Source organism: Cynocephalus volans, chromosome 3 (genome assembly GCF_027409185.1).
Source record: "Cynocephalus volans isolate mCynVol1 chromosome 3, mCynVol1.pri, whole genome shotgun sequence".
In the NCBI taxonomy this organism is placed as follows: Eukaryota; Metazoa; Chordata; class Mammalia; order Dermoptera; family Cynocephalidae; genus Cynocephalus; species Cynocephalus volans.
In genome coordinates, this window is record NC_084462.1 from 85578125 (window position 1) to 85590993 (window position 12869).

Here is a 12869-nt window from a genome sequence, read left to right on the forward strand (position 1 = left end):
CTGTGCAGGCAGGTGGAATGGGAAGGAGCGGAGGATGGGAGCTCTGTGAGAGAAACTTTTAAAGAAGATCCAAAATGCATTGGTTTTTGTTCAGGAAAAGGAAAGAGAATAGGTGGATTCAGTGACACCTTCACAGTTTTGACCTGGAACAATGGCAATACCATTGCCAGAATTACGGACATTTAAGGTCGAAAATTTGATACACTTGGTGACATTTGTTTTTCATAGGATCTGGAGATTTGGTCAAACATTATTCTGGGTGTATCTGTGAGAGTGTTTTTGGATGTGATTAACATTGAATCAGAAGACTGAATAAAGCAAATTGCCCTTCCCAATGTGGGGGGCCTCATCCGATCAGCTGAAGACCTGAATAGAACAAAAGGCTAACCCTCTTGCAAGTAAGAGGGAACTCCTGCTTGACTGCCTTGAGTAGGACATCTCAACATCCTGCCTGTGAACTGGAACTGAACTGGAGCCTGCCAGCCTTCAGAATGGAACTATGCCATTGACTACCAAAGTTCCAAGGGAGGAGAAAACTTCAAGAAGCAGCAGGTAAGTGATGTGCCAAGTGTTCATATAGATAAATGAAAATGAGAGTCAATAAAAAAATGTAGGTTTGGCTAACATTGATATAAAGGTTTTAACAGGTCAAGGAAACTGGATTGCTTCATAGGAGGTTTTATAAATTCGGTCATTTTGATCCAGCAAATCTCATCAAATATTTTTAGATAATATCTTGGATGAAGGTTAAAAGCCAAAAATTGCATTAAAAATAATCCTTGAAAACACAAGAAGGGAAAACAAATACATGAAGAATAACATCACTGGTGTCAACGCATACACGGCACATCTCTCACAACCAGAGATTTAGTCCTAGCAGGGACAGTCTTGGTTGGTTTTCTAGTTTCTTGTGGCTGTTTTAACAAATAACCACAAATATAATGCAATGGAGTTTATTTTCTCACAGTTCCAGAGGCCAGAAGCACTGGACAAAACCAAAGTGTCAGCAGGGCCATGCGCCTCCAGAGCTCACAGGGAGAATCTGTTTTCCTGCTTTTCCAGCTCCTAGAGCTGCATCCCTTGGCTCATGGCCCCTTCCACAACTTCAAAGCAAGGGGTCCAGCATCTTTTTTTTCTGAGTCTTCCTCCCTCTGTTTCCTTTACATGGTTTTCTTCTTTTGTGTGTTTATGTCAAATCTCCCTCTTGTAACAAGTGATTACATTTAGGGCCCTCCTGGATAATCTTCCCATCTCAAGATCCTTTAATTAATCCCATCTGTAAAGGTGATTCAGGTTTCAGGGATAAAGACTGGTATATCTTTGGGGGCATGGTTATGCAGCCAAGGACTACATCAAAATATACACTCTCACAACCCAGCTGACTCATCGCCCAGCCTAGGTCCTAAACTCAAACTCAAGGATGTAAAAGAGAAACACCCTAAAATCCAAGCCTAAACATAATCAGAAAAAAATACAGGCATTTTGAAGAGAGAACAGTAGATAAGATCTGTTCAAGAAAGATAACCCCGAGTTGTAGAAGGCCTGTCACTTAGCAAGAGCTGTGAGCCAATCAGATGCTCTGTCAGAAGGCAAAGCAGGGGAAAGTCCTGCCTAATTGGATTGGCTGCCTTAATGGGCCAGAAGTCAACAAGTCAGAATGAAAAATATACTCAATTCAGCCACCTGGAATTGGTTGTAAAAAGGATGCAATAAAATAGGTCAATTTTCTGGGACTAGTAATAGGGTCCATATCCAAATGGACTGAATGCTCCTGTCTTTAAGTGACTATTTGTCACTTAGTGACTATAGCCTTAAACTATTCAGGTGAATCTGTCATGTCCTCAATGGGTTAAAACCGGTGAATGAATTTACTCATTCTGAGTGTCCTTCCTAACTACTGCCAGTGGACTAAATTTTTTATGAATTTGACCAATTGTGCCAGTTCTCTCCCTGCTCAGTGAGGAGAGAACTCATCCTCTTAACTAAGTTAATAAACAAATTAACATAGTAAACTAAAGCCCATCCTATTTACTATATTAATGCTGTTTTGATGCATGTTTTCACTAAGGTGCATCTGAATTTTCCCTCCTCTCAGAATAACACTACACTTCATGCAGCCACCACACTGCTTGTGATTATGTTTTTATCTGCCTCCAACAGGGTAATTGTTTTGTAGTGGATCCCAGACATAAAAGTGGACTTCCACTTTTTATCATTCATAGCGCATTAAAATGATCATGGGAGAGGTAGAAAAGATTTTTTTTGAGAATTGCTTCATTTGGGGGTTCTTTCTGTTGGTCCTCACCTGCCATTCCTAGTTTACTCTTTCAGAAAATATTTACTGAGCACCTGCCATGTAATACATAAGTTCCTGCTCTTAAGATTTTCACAGTAAAATGAAACAGAGGCAGTAAAAGATACTCATATTGCCTAGATTCTGGGCTTTATCACATCCTAGAGCTATACCAAGCCTACTGGCCATGTGTGCTGTAATGGGTTGAATAGTGTCCCCCCAAAATTCATATTCAACGAGAACTTCAGAATGTGACCTTATTGGGAAATAGGGTCTTTGCAGATGTAATTTGTTAAGGATTTCAAGATGAAGTCATCCTAGATTTAGGATGGTCCCCAAATCCAATGACTTTTGAGATTATTATTTCTCTTGCTAATATAAAGAAAGAGCATATCCCTTTATCCGGGCCTTGTAGTAAAAATATTTTGAAGATTTTTTTTTTAGTTTTCCATTAGGTTTCTGCAAGTTGACAGTTTGTTCCTGTTTTAGTGGTGTTGACCTTATTCCTACAAGACTTTGCTTTGTGTGTTTCATTTTCTTGCCTAGCTGATGTGTTAGCAGCATTCTCACATGGGTGTCTGCTTTTAAGACCAGCAGTCCTCTTACTTTTCTTTGACCAACAGGTCTATTTAGGTCTATTAAAGCTGAAGATTGTATTTACAGAAAGCTGCCGTTTGGATTGAATTGACCAAAGAGCTGATATGGTATTTCCATATACTCACAACTGATTGTGTATTTAAGCGAAGGGACCGAGCTGAACAACGGCTTTGACATCAGTTTAATCAATGCCTTCAGTTCTACATAAAACACACCCTTGACCAACTATCCAGATTCAGATATTAAAGGTTAAAAAAATGCTATTGACCCATTAAAGGCTGTTACATCTACGAACTTAGGGTGGTTTGCTAATTTGTCCTCTATCAGTCAAATCACAGTCACACTTGTATGTGTAACTGAGAAGCAGATACAGAAGGCAACACTGGGGAACAAACAGGGGCTGAGAAAAGAAGCGCCTTAGCTGCACCTGAAGACAGAGGTGAGATATGGTCTTCAGTATTACTAGATCTGAAATCCTACCAGCCAGAGAAAGGCAAGAGTAACTCTATTCTGCAAAACTGCAAAAGCACAAAAAAAAAATAGCAAATAAAAAAGCTGACCCAGATGTGGGAATGCCACCAACATGTCATTGAGGGCAGACAATTAAAGAGAATGAGCAAAGGGCTGTAGGAGTAAGGTCAAGCTTATCTAAATAGGAAAGTGCTGAAAAGGTATAGTAAGAGTAGGTACCATTCAGACAGGAAATCAACAACATGCACAACTGAGGAAGGAGGAGTCAAGACAAACTAATCCCAACTTGGTGTAAAATTCTCTGAAGTCTAAGAAGGCGGATAGAGTCAGGAAAGTGGATAGAAACGTTAGCATTTACGGAGCACACATTAAACATCAGCCACTGTGCTACAAACTTTAGATCTATCATTAGTACACTGGTTCATTGTACAGTTGAGGCTCAGAGAGGTTAAATTACCAGCCCGTATAAATGCACCTAATAAGCAAATTCAAACCCAAGTCTCTCCATTCCAGAGACCATGCTCTTTCCACTTCAACACTTCTCAAAGTGTGGACTGAAACCACCAAGCATCCAAGTCACCTGAGATGCTTGTAAAAATGCAGGTATGGCACTCCTGAGTCAGGTTCTCCTTAAGCGATTCTATGTATACAACAGTTCTTGAAGTACTATACACACAGTGCTTCCTCTCTGAGGAAGGCCTGTCCTCTGGGAAAAGGATATAGGTCTCTGACTCCCAGGATGGCCCTGATCCCAGGAGAAACTCAGTGTATTCAGAGTTAGAACTTAGAAGCAAGGACCAAATCCAGCCACCAGAACTGAAGGGACCATAATGTCGGAATGAGTTGGTAGAGCCACCACATTTCCCAGAGTTGGAACAAGGAGGTTAGTGTCTTCATGAAGGTCTTAAGTCCCTTTGCCTTGGGTTGTATGATGGTCCTAGATTCTGGTTAGGGCTTTGCCTACAAGTGAGATGAAGCATCCCAGCTACACAAAGGCAGGGATCAAGAATCCAGACTGATCCTTTACAGAGCACAAATGAGTCCAATAGCCTCATCCATCAGCAGACTCAGGTTTTACCCTACAGCCTCCACATCTGGTAAAAGAAGGAACCAACCAAATGTCGAAGGCAAGTGGCCAGAATAGTGGTAACAATCAGTAAGTGGGCTGTGGCACAAGACCCCAAATCTCTGATATTGAGGGTCAGTTCATCTTTTCCTCTGTGTGAACTTCTCTGTGTTTCTTAACCACCCCTCCTCCAATTATCAGCTTCTTTTCTAGAGTTATAACAATAGCTGACATTTACTGAGATATACCGGTACACCAGGCCCTGTTCTGGGACTTTCACATGTATTTATCTGTGTAATCACACAACCACTGATGAAATAGGCACAATTTCTATCCCCATTTTACAGATGAGAAAACTAAAGCACCAAAAGATTGGACAACTCGCCCAAGGTCACACAGCTGGTAAAGGCTAAAGCTGGATGCTAATCTAGAAAGTATGTCTCTGAGGCCATATCCTCAGTCGTGACACTGTACTTCCTCTATAACAATAGCTACAGTGCCACCTTCCACACTCCTAATGCTTGTTAGGAAGCTTTAAATGCCATCCTGGGACTCAGATTAGGACTCAAACTCTCCCCTGAGCACATTGTCTGACCAGCTGCGATAAGGAAAACAGGGAGATCTCAGTAAATTTGATCTAGTCACATCAGAATCTGCTGTGACAGCATGGATGGACATGATCCCAGACTATAAGCCAAATGGGCAGAGCGGGCAAACCCCACCACATGCACACAATCCTGTTTTATTCACCATGAGTCCAGAAAAGCATTGTGACTTCTAGAAGCCTGATTTAGAATTTAAAAAAAAAACAGCCTTGGAAACCTAGAGATAAAATCAATAGGAAGGTAGATCTTTCAAGAGTTCCTGGGTACAAAAAAAAAAAAAAGAGAGAGAGAGAGAGACAACAGCAGCAGGACATGCTGGAGGGCTGTCTTCACTGGCTGAAGTATGTACAACTGACCAACAAGGTAAATCAAATCTGCTGCCAATACATTCTTCTGCTGTCCAGATAAAACGGCAGACTAAGCTGGTGAACTTTCACCCTTCACCCGCGCTCTTCAAGCCAAAGTACAGATTAAAAAAAATCAATAACCCCAATCGATGGGAAAATATTTTTAGTCTCTAACTGAACGATATGTTTTGACAAGGCCAAAGAGGAGCACAAAAGAATGGCAAAAGACAAAAGACAGAAAATTAGGAATTTGCTTTATTGGGTGAGGTGGAATCACCAATCACTTTCTTTTTCCCTCGCTGACATTCATCTAAATTATCTCACAGCGAAGAAATAAAGTGTAAGGAGATGAATTTATAAAATGGCATGATTCACCGCCAAGCACCTTAAAACCTATTATTGCTACCATTTTCCATTGCCATTTCCAAGAAAGCAATCTAGAGAAATACCCACGTTCAGAAGAGTCAGAGGAAAGCACATTTCTCCAAAGTGGATAGAGAGAAACAATGGAACAACAGAGCCTCCTGCTCCCACCCCAACCTGGAGATCACATTCACTACTAAACATGTCAGAAAGTGTTTAAAATCCACCCAATTTGGCACCACTTTCTCTTAAAATAACCATTGTTTTTCATAATCCAATACCCTTGAGGTCCTTTCATAACTTGGCAAATTAAACACTTAATATTACCTTGTCTTCTGGCCCCTTAAGCAGTAATTTATTTTTGTACCTGAGACACAAGCCTGCTATATTTCCAAAAATTATTTCACATTTTGTCCTACATTGAATAAAAGAGATAAAGAAACATAAGACCCTGAATAAAATAAGAGGAAATTACCCAGCAATTTTGTTTGCTTTTTTTTTTGTACAAGAAAATATTGAACATAGAGAATACTCTTACAATCGATTAACATTTTCAATTGTTTATAGCAGTAACAACAATTGGTAAATAGATTTATGAGATGCAAAAATCTATATAAATCCAATAGACTGATAGTTGGGATGGTGGCAACCTATTTTACTTATTAATGCATTTCCTTCTCATTTTTCCCCTCTAATATCAATGCCCCATCTGTTATTTGACAAGCCTATCAAATGACTATCATTTTAAAATTCCTTATTTTTTCCTCTACCAAAAGTTTAAGTACACATTTCTTATTTAAATACATATCCAGGCTGATGGCTATCTCTGTGTGATGGCAGCCAATTCAGCCCACAAAAAATCAGTCAATTCTGTTAAAAAGATTGCCAAAACATCTGGCATCATATATTTTGGCAGTCAAAACATCCATTCAACAGCTATAGGATTGACCAACGTTTTACACTGTTAGTAAATTGCTTTGTGGTTAAGATTGACATAAACTCTATAAGGCCAATCGCTCTGGCAGGTGAAGCATTTGGACAGTCCAGTTCCCTGAGACTCTTCCATATGGTCACATGACCAACATTGTACATGGGTTCTATTTACTCACGTGATAGAAACCTTCATGGACTGTAGCTACTCTCACTTCACAGACTCCCCAGTGCACTTTTATCCACTCCCACTTTTGTATTACAAACAATGTACTTCTCTGTCTCTGTTAAAAAAAAATCATTTAATACTTGCCGCTTTCCTGAGCATTTACTGTACATGCTTTCCATCTTTACAAACATGATCTCATAGGTAGCATTATCCCCAAATTACAGAAGGCAAAAAAGCCTTAGGGAGATAATATAATTGCCCAAGGCCACAACAGTCGAAGTGGTGGAGCCAGGGTATAAACTCACTTCTGTCTAATTCTGATGTCTACACCACTACCTCATTCAGGTGATGCTACCATCATCTAGATGGGATCAAGCTGATCAGATTCACAATCTGTAGTAGTTGGAATGACCAGATAATCACACTTTATCAAGTCTTTAGTTAGTTCACAAGCCATTCTGCCACATTCAAATCAGCATAAAAGGCACTTTTAGTGTTAAGTCCTTTGTTAAGATACATTTATTAAGCATCTTTAATTCTGAGATATTTATGTGGATACAGTTCATTAATAAATTCCTAGAAGTTCCCTGTTAAAGAATACTTGCACGTGCACAATGAAAGATCAATGCATTATAAACACATTATATGTACACCCTGCATGTACTTCATAAGCAGGTGAGACGCCGAAACCAAGAGTATAATATTTGTTACCATGAAGACTCATTTCCTTAGAATTTTGCAAGATAATTCTTGCAATATTGAATTGCCATATTTCATACATTTTCCAAAAATGGCTGTCAATAAAATGCTATGCTTCAGGTTGCCCATTGTTCATTTCTCTTTTCAGAAAGTGCCCAGAGGACTTTGGATATGTCTTCCCTCTTTTTTTTTTTTTTTTTTTTTCTCATTAAACTCTGTTTTAATGGGTCTCAAAATTCTGTGACAGATTTTTGGTCAAGTTGTTTCCATTAAAAAGTACTGATTTTTTAAAAACTAATAACTTAAAACTGCCACACACACACACAAAAAAATGGTCCACAAAACATTCTCCTTTCCTTCTGAAGGTTTTACGATGCATTGTTATCATTAACCAGTCTTTTACTATTAAACTTAAATGGCCAATTGTGATAAACAGTTCTGAGACCGTTCTTCCACCACTGATTAAGACTGGGGTGGCAGGTATTAGGGATAATATTCATTTAGCCTTCTGAGCTTTCTGGGCAGACTTGGTGACCTTGCCAGCTCCAGCAGCCTTCTTGTCCACTGCTTTGATGACACCCACAGCAACTGTCTGTCTCATATCACGAACAGCAAAACGACCCAGAGGAGGATAGTCAGCGAAGCTTTCAACACACATGGGCTTGCCAGGAACCATATCAACGATGGCAGCATCACCAGATTTCAAGAATTTAGGGCCATCTTCCAGCTTCTTACCAGAACGCCAATCGATCTTTTCCTACAGCTCAGCAAACTTGCAAGCAATGTGAGCTGTGTGACAACCCAGTACAGGGGCATATCCAGCACTGATTTGGCCTGGATGATTCAGGATAATCACCTGAGCAGTGAAGCCAGCTGCTTCCATTGGGGGCTCATTTTTGCAGTCACCAGCAACATTGCCACGATGAACACCTTTGACAGACACGTTCTTAACATTGAAGCCCACATTGTCTCCAGGAAGCACTTCACTCAAAGCTCCATGGTGCATTTCAACAGACTTTACTTCAGTTGTAACGTTAACTGGAGCAAAGGTGACCACCATGCCAGGTTTGAGAACACCAGTCTCTACTCGGCCCACAGGGACAGTACCAATACCACCCATTTTGTAGACATCCTGGAGGGGCAGACGCAAGGGTTTGTCAGTTGGACGAGTTGGTGGCAAGATGCAATCCAGAGCTTCAAGCAGTGTAGTTCCACTGGCATTGCCATCTTTACGGGTGACTTTCCATCCTTTAAACCAAGGCATATTAGCACTTGGCTCCAGCATGTTGTCACCATTCCAACCAGAAATTGGCACAAATGCTACTGTGTCAGGGTTGTAGCCAATTTTCTTAATGTAGGTGCTGACTTCCTTAACAATTTCCTCATATCTCTTTTGGCTGTAGGGTGGCTCAGTAGAATCCATTTTGTTAACACCAACAATCAGTTGTTTCACACCCAGTGTGTAAGCCAGAAGAGCATGCTCACGGGTCTGCCCATTCTTGGAAATACCAGCTTCAAACTCACCAACACCAGCAGCAACAATCAGGACAGCACAGTCAGCCTGTGATGTGCCTGTAATCATGTTTTTGATAAAGTCTCTGTGTCCTGGGGCATCGATAATAGTCACGTAATATTTGCTGGTCTCAAATTTCCACAGGGAGATATTAATGGTGATACCACGCTCACGTTCAGCTTTCAGTTTATCCAAGACCCAGGCATACTTGAAGGAGCCCTTTCCCATCTCAGCAGCCTCCGTCTCAAACTTTTCAATAGTTCTTTTGTCGATCCCACCACATTTGTAGATCAGATGGCCAGTAGTAGTGGACTTGCCCGAATCTACGTGTCCAATGACAACGATGTTAATATGAGTCTTTTCCTTTCCCATTTTGGCTTTGACTTAGCGGTGGTTTTCACAACACCTGTATTCTGGCGGCAAACCCATTGCGAAAAAGCTGTCTTCCTTCTTTTTAAGATTCCCTGGAAGTACTTACTATGGTGGTTGATTGTTGAAGCACTAGTGATTGAAATGAGTAGGTAATTATGATGTTGAAAGCTTTCAACATCACCCAGAGAAGTGTTATGACTGTTTGAATTAGCTAACAAAACATGTCAAGTCACTGCCAAAAGACCTGTCACAAAAATCCATTATTTGCAGTCAGGAAATAATAATAATCCATTATTAACAGTGTGAAAATCAGAATGACCCTTTATAACTCTGACTAGATAGTCTGTGACTTTATCATTTGCAAGTAAAACTGGGTGTATATGTGAATCCCAAAATGTTTTCAGAATGGGGACACTTGGTAGACTTGGTGATTCACTGGGCATTACAGTGTCCAAAACATTCTATTTCCAATGGGGGCTGAACTTTTCTTAACAAAATTGATTTAGCTAGTGAAATCTAGCTTTGACTCTCCACTGGAATCCTAAGTTCTTGAGAGGTAGAAACTGATACAAGAAGTTGATACTCCAAGTCTAGCTTTTAGTTCATGTTCCTTAAACCTATCAATGCTTCTCACAAGACTAAAATAAAATCCAGAGTACTTTCCACACCCTGGAGGGCCTTAGCAGCTATGTGGCTACTGCCTAGAATACACTGTCCACAGACCATCATATGACCGTCAACTATTCATCATTCAGGTCTCAGCTCAAACGTCATCCCTCCGGAGAGACCCTTCTGCTCCTCCACTCCTCCCTCACTCTTTATTATTTCGTTTTCTGTTCTATATAGTGCTTATCATTATCAGAAGTTATCCTACTAGACTACAAGTTCCAGAGCCACCATCATATCTCCACTGCCTGAATCACGGCCTGACAACATGGAGATGTTCAAGATTTGTTGAATGAATGAATCTCCATGACAGTGATGGACAATTTGGACTGAGTCAGACTTTGTATTAATCCAATTTGGCATTTGGGACGTACCTAGTTCATGCCTCACAAAGTAATAAGATGATTCTTCAAAAATTTTACTACCAGATTCTTCATTCCAGGCTTTTTTAAACCACAGGTATGTGGACATGGTCTTAGAAAGACAGATTTTCTCCTGATTTGGGTGAGGCAGCTCCATGGCTCCTCTGTGCCTTTGCATGTATTCCCTCTGCCTGGAATGCTTTCCACCTCTCCATCTGATAACTTCTCAGTTTTCAGATTTGGCTAGGCATCCTCTCCTTGTACAATGCACATGTGAGTGGGATCCAGCCCCTGTTTGCCCCTACAACTTTATCTCCTGCCAGTCGTCTTTCATATTTCATTCTCTGGTAATGCTGAGATTTTCATCAGACTCTGTCACATGTGTATGTCCTGTATAAGCCCTACCCTCCACAGGAATTGACTCCTATACCATATTCTTCTATGGAACTCCTATTCATCCTTCAAAACCTCCTCCAGTGTCACTGGCTCTGTGAAGCCTTCTATGAATGACTTCCAGTCCAGAAAGAATTAATCACTCCTTTCTCTGGGCAACATCTCTACCTTGAACACACTCAATTTTGTACTTTTCATACTCTTTTATAATTATTTATTTTCAAGTGTAAGACTCTGTCTTTCCCTCTAGACCAGTGCTTCTCAACCCAGGTGATTTTGCCCATCAGGAAACATTTGGCAATGTCTAGAGATATTTTTGGTTGTTACAACTGGGGGAAGGAGAGATAGTGCTACTAACATAGAGTGAATGGAGCACAGGGATGTTGCTAAATATTCTACAATGCACAGAGCAGTACCCACAACAAAAAATCATATGGCCCAAAATATAATTGGTGTCAAGGCTGAGAAACCTTGCCCTGGACTGGCATCTTTCAGAACAGGTTCTTTGTCTTCCTTGGTTTGTCTCCTCAGCATTCAACAGAGGCCCTGAAAACACTGAACTGAATTATTATCTCTAAGCTATGGTTTTGGGCTTCTGGTCAAGATGGTGGAATAGATGGTCCCCAGTATCACTCTCTTCCAGAAAGCAACCAATTTGCAACTATCAAAAAGCAACAACAGCCAAGCTGGGTCCTCCAGAGCTCAGGGGAAGAGGAGGAGAGACCTACAGAGTTCATGAAGGTGGAAGAAGTCACGATGAGAGAAAGAAAGGACCATTCCCACCATTTCGAGCCCCAGCTGCTTTAAGGCTGGGGCTGGTGAGCATACAATGCAAGAGCTGGCAAAAGTCATAGCTGTGCCCTTCCTAAGAAGTTTCTTGGAGGTGGCAGGGGAGAAGAGGGCCTTGGTGGCCCCCAGGCCAGCAAGACCACTAACAGGGTTCCAATGGACTCACATAGGAGTGAAGGGCCACAGACAACTGAAAAAAGGAACTACTTAGAGGCCGGTGAGTCACCACAAGGAACAAGCACATGGCGCATCCTATGGGAAGTGTTTGGAGTGCAAGTGATGGGGGGAGACAGGCCCACCTGGGGAACACTGGGGCACAGCAAGGACAGCTGACCTGCCTTCCAGTCAGCACAGGACCATTCAGTGGAGACTGCTCAGGAATATAGAACTGTAGGGGGTAGAGTTTGCTGAGAAGACTCTGGCCCAGACCAGAGTTTTCACACAACCTGAGTGGACCAGAACTCATGAGAACTGGAAGTACATACAAGATCAACCATCAAAACATGAGCTACACAAAAAGCTTTCCCCAGGAAATCGGCAGCAAAGCAACAATTTAGCTCAACCACAGAGCTCAAGTGCTGGTCCCCACAGGAAGTTCCTCCATTTTAGAAGTGAACAAAAGACAATAAATTATTTCCAGTGCAGAGTTTAAGTGGTGGGAACAGCAAATAATCCAACACAGAACTGAAAGAGAAAACAAAATACCCACAGATCAGAGACAAATTTTGATACTAACCAGTAAAGGTCTAACACCACCAAAGAACACCTATAAAACCTAGAAGAACCGGAAGCCCCCTGGGCTCCCAAGCCAGGGATGGGGAGGGCCAAGGGTTTCAGCCACACCTCCTGCCAATATCTGCAACCAGCCCAGCAATAACCATCGAGCCACCACGGGAAGCCCCCTGGTCTCCCATGCCAGGATGAGGGGGACAATGGGCTTTGATCGCACTCCCCCTCTTTCCCCCTTTTCCTACCCTATTTTCCTCCCCCCTTCCCTTCTTCAACTGCTCTGCAACAACATCTTAGAATGAGGCATGGAGCCAGGGGAAGCTGAACTCAGCCACAACTAGGCAAGTTGCTGCCACCACCCCATGGGCCCCGCTGGGGTCCTAAGGCATGGATCCGGGGTAAGCCAAACCCAGCCTCAACCAGATAAAGAGCACACCAAAAACACCATTTTCACATGGGCAACCCTCCATAGCCACCACAACTGCCATGGCTGTCTCAAGTGCAG

At 41.7% G+C, this 12869-nt stretch overlaps 1 pseudogene; it reads right to left on the reverse strand.

Annotated features, from left to right (window-relative positions):
• Positions 1-7886: 7886 nt before the first annotated feature.
• Positions 7887-9474, reverse strand: LOC134371602 (elongation factor 1-alpha 1-like; annotated as a pseudogene).
• Positions 9475-12869: the final 3395 nt, after the last annotated feature.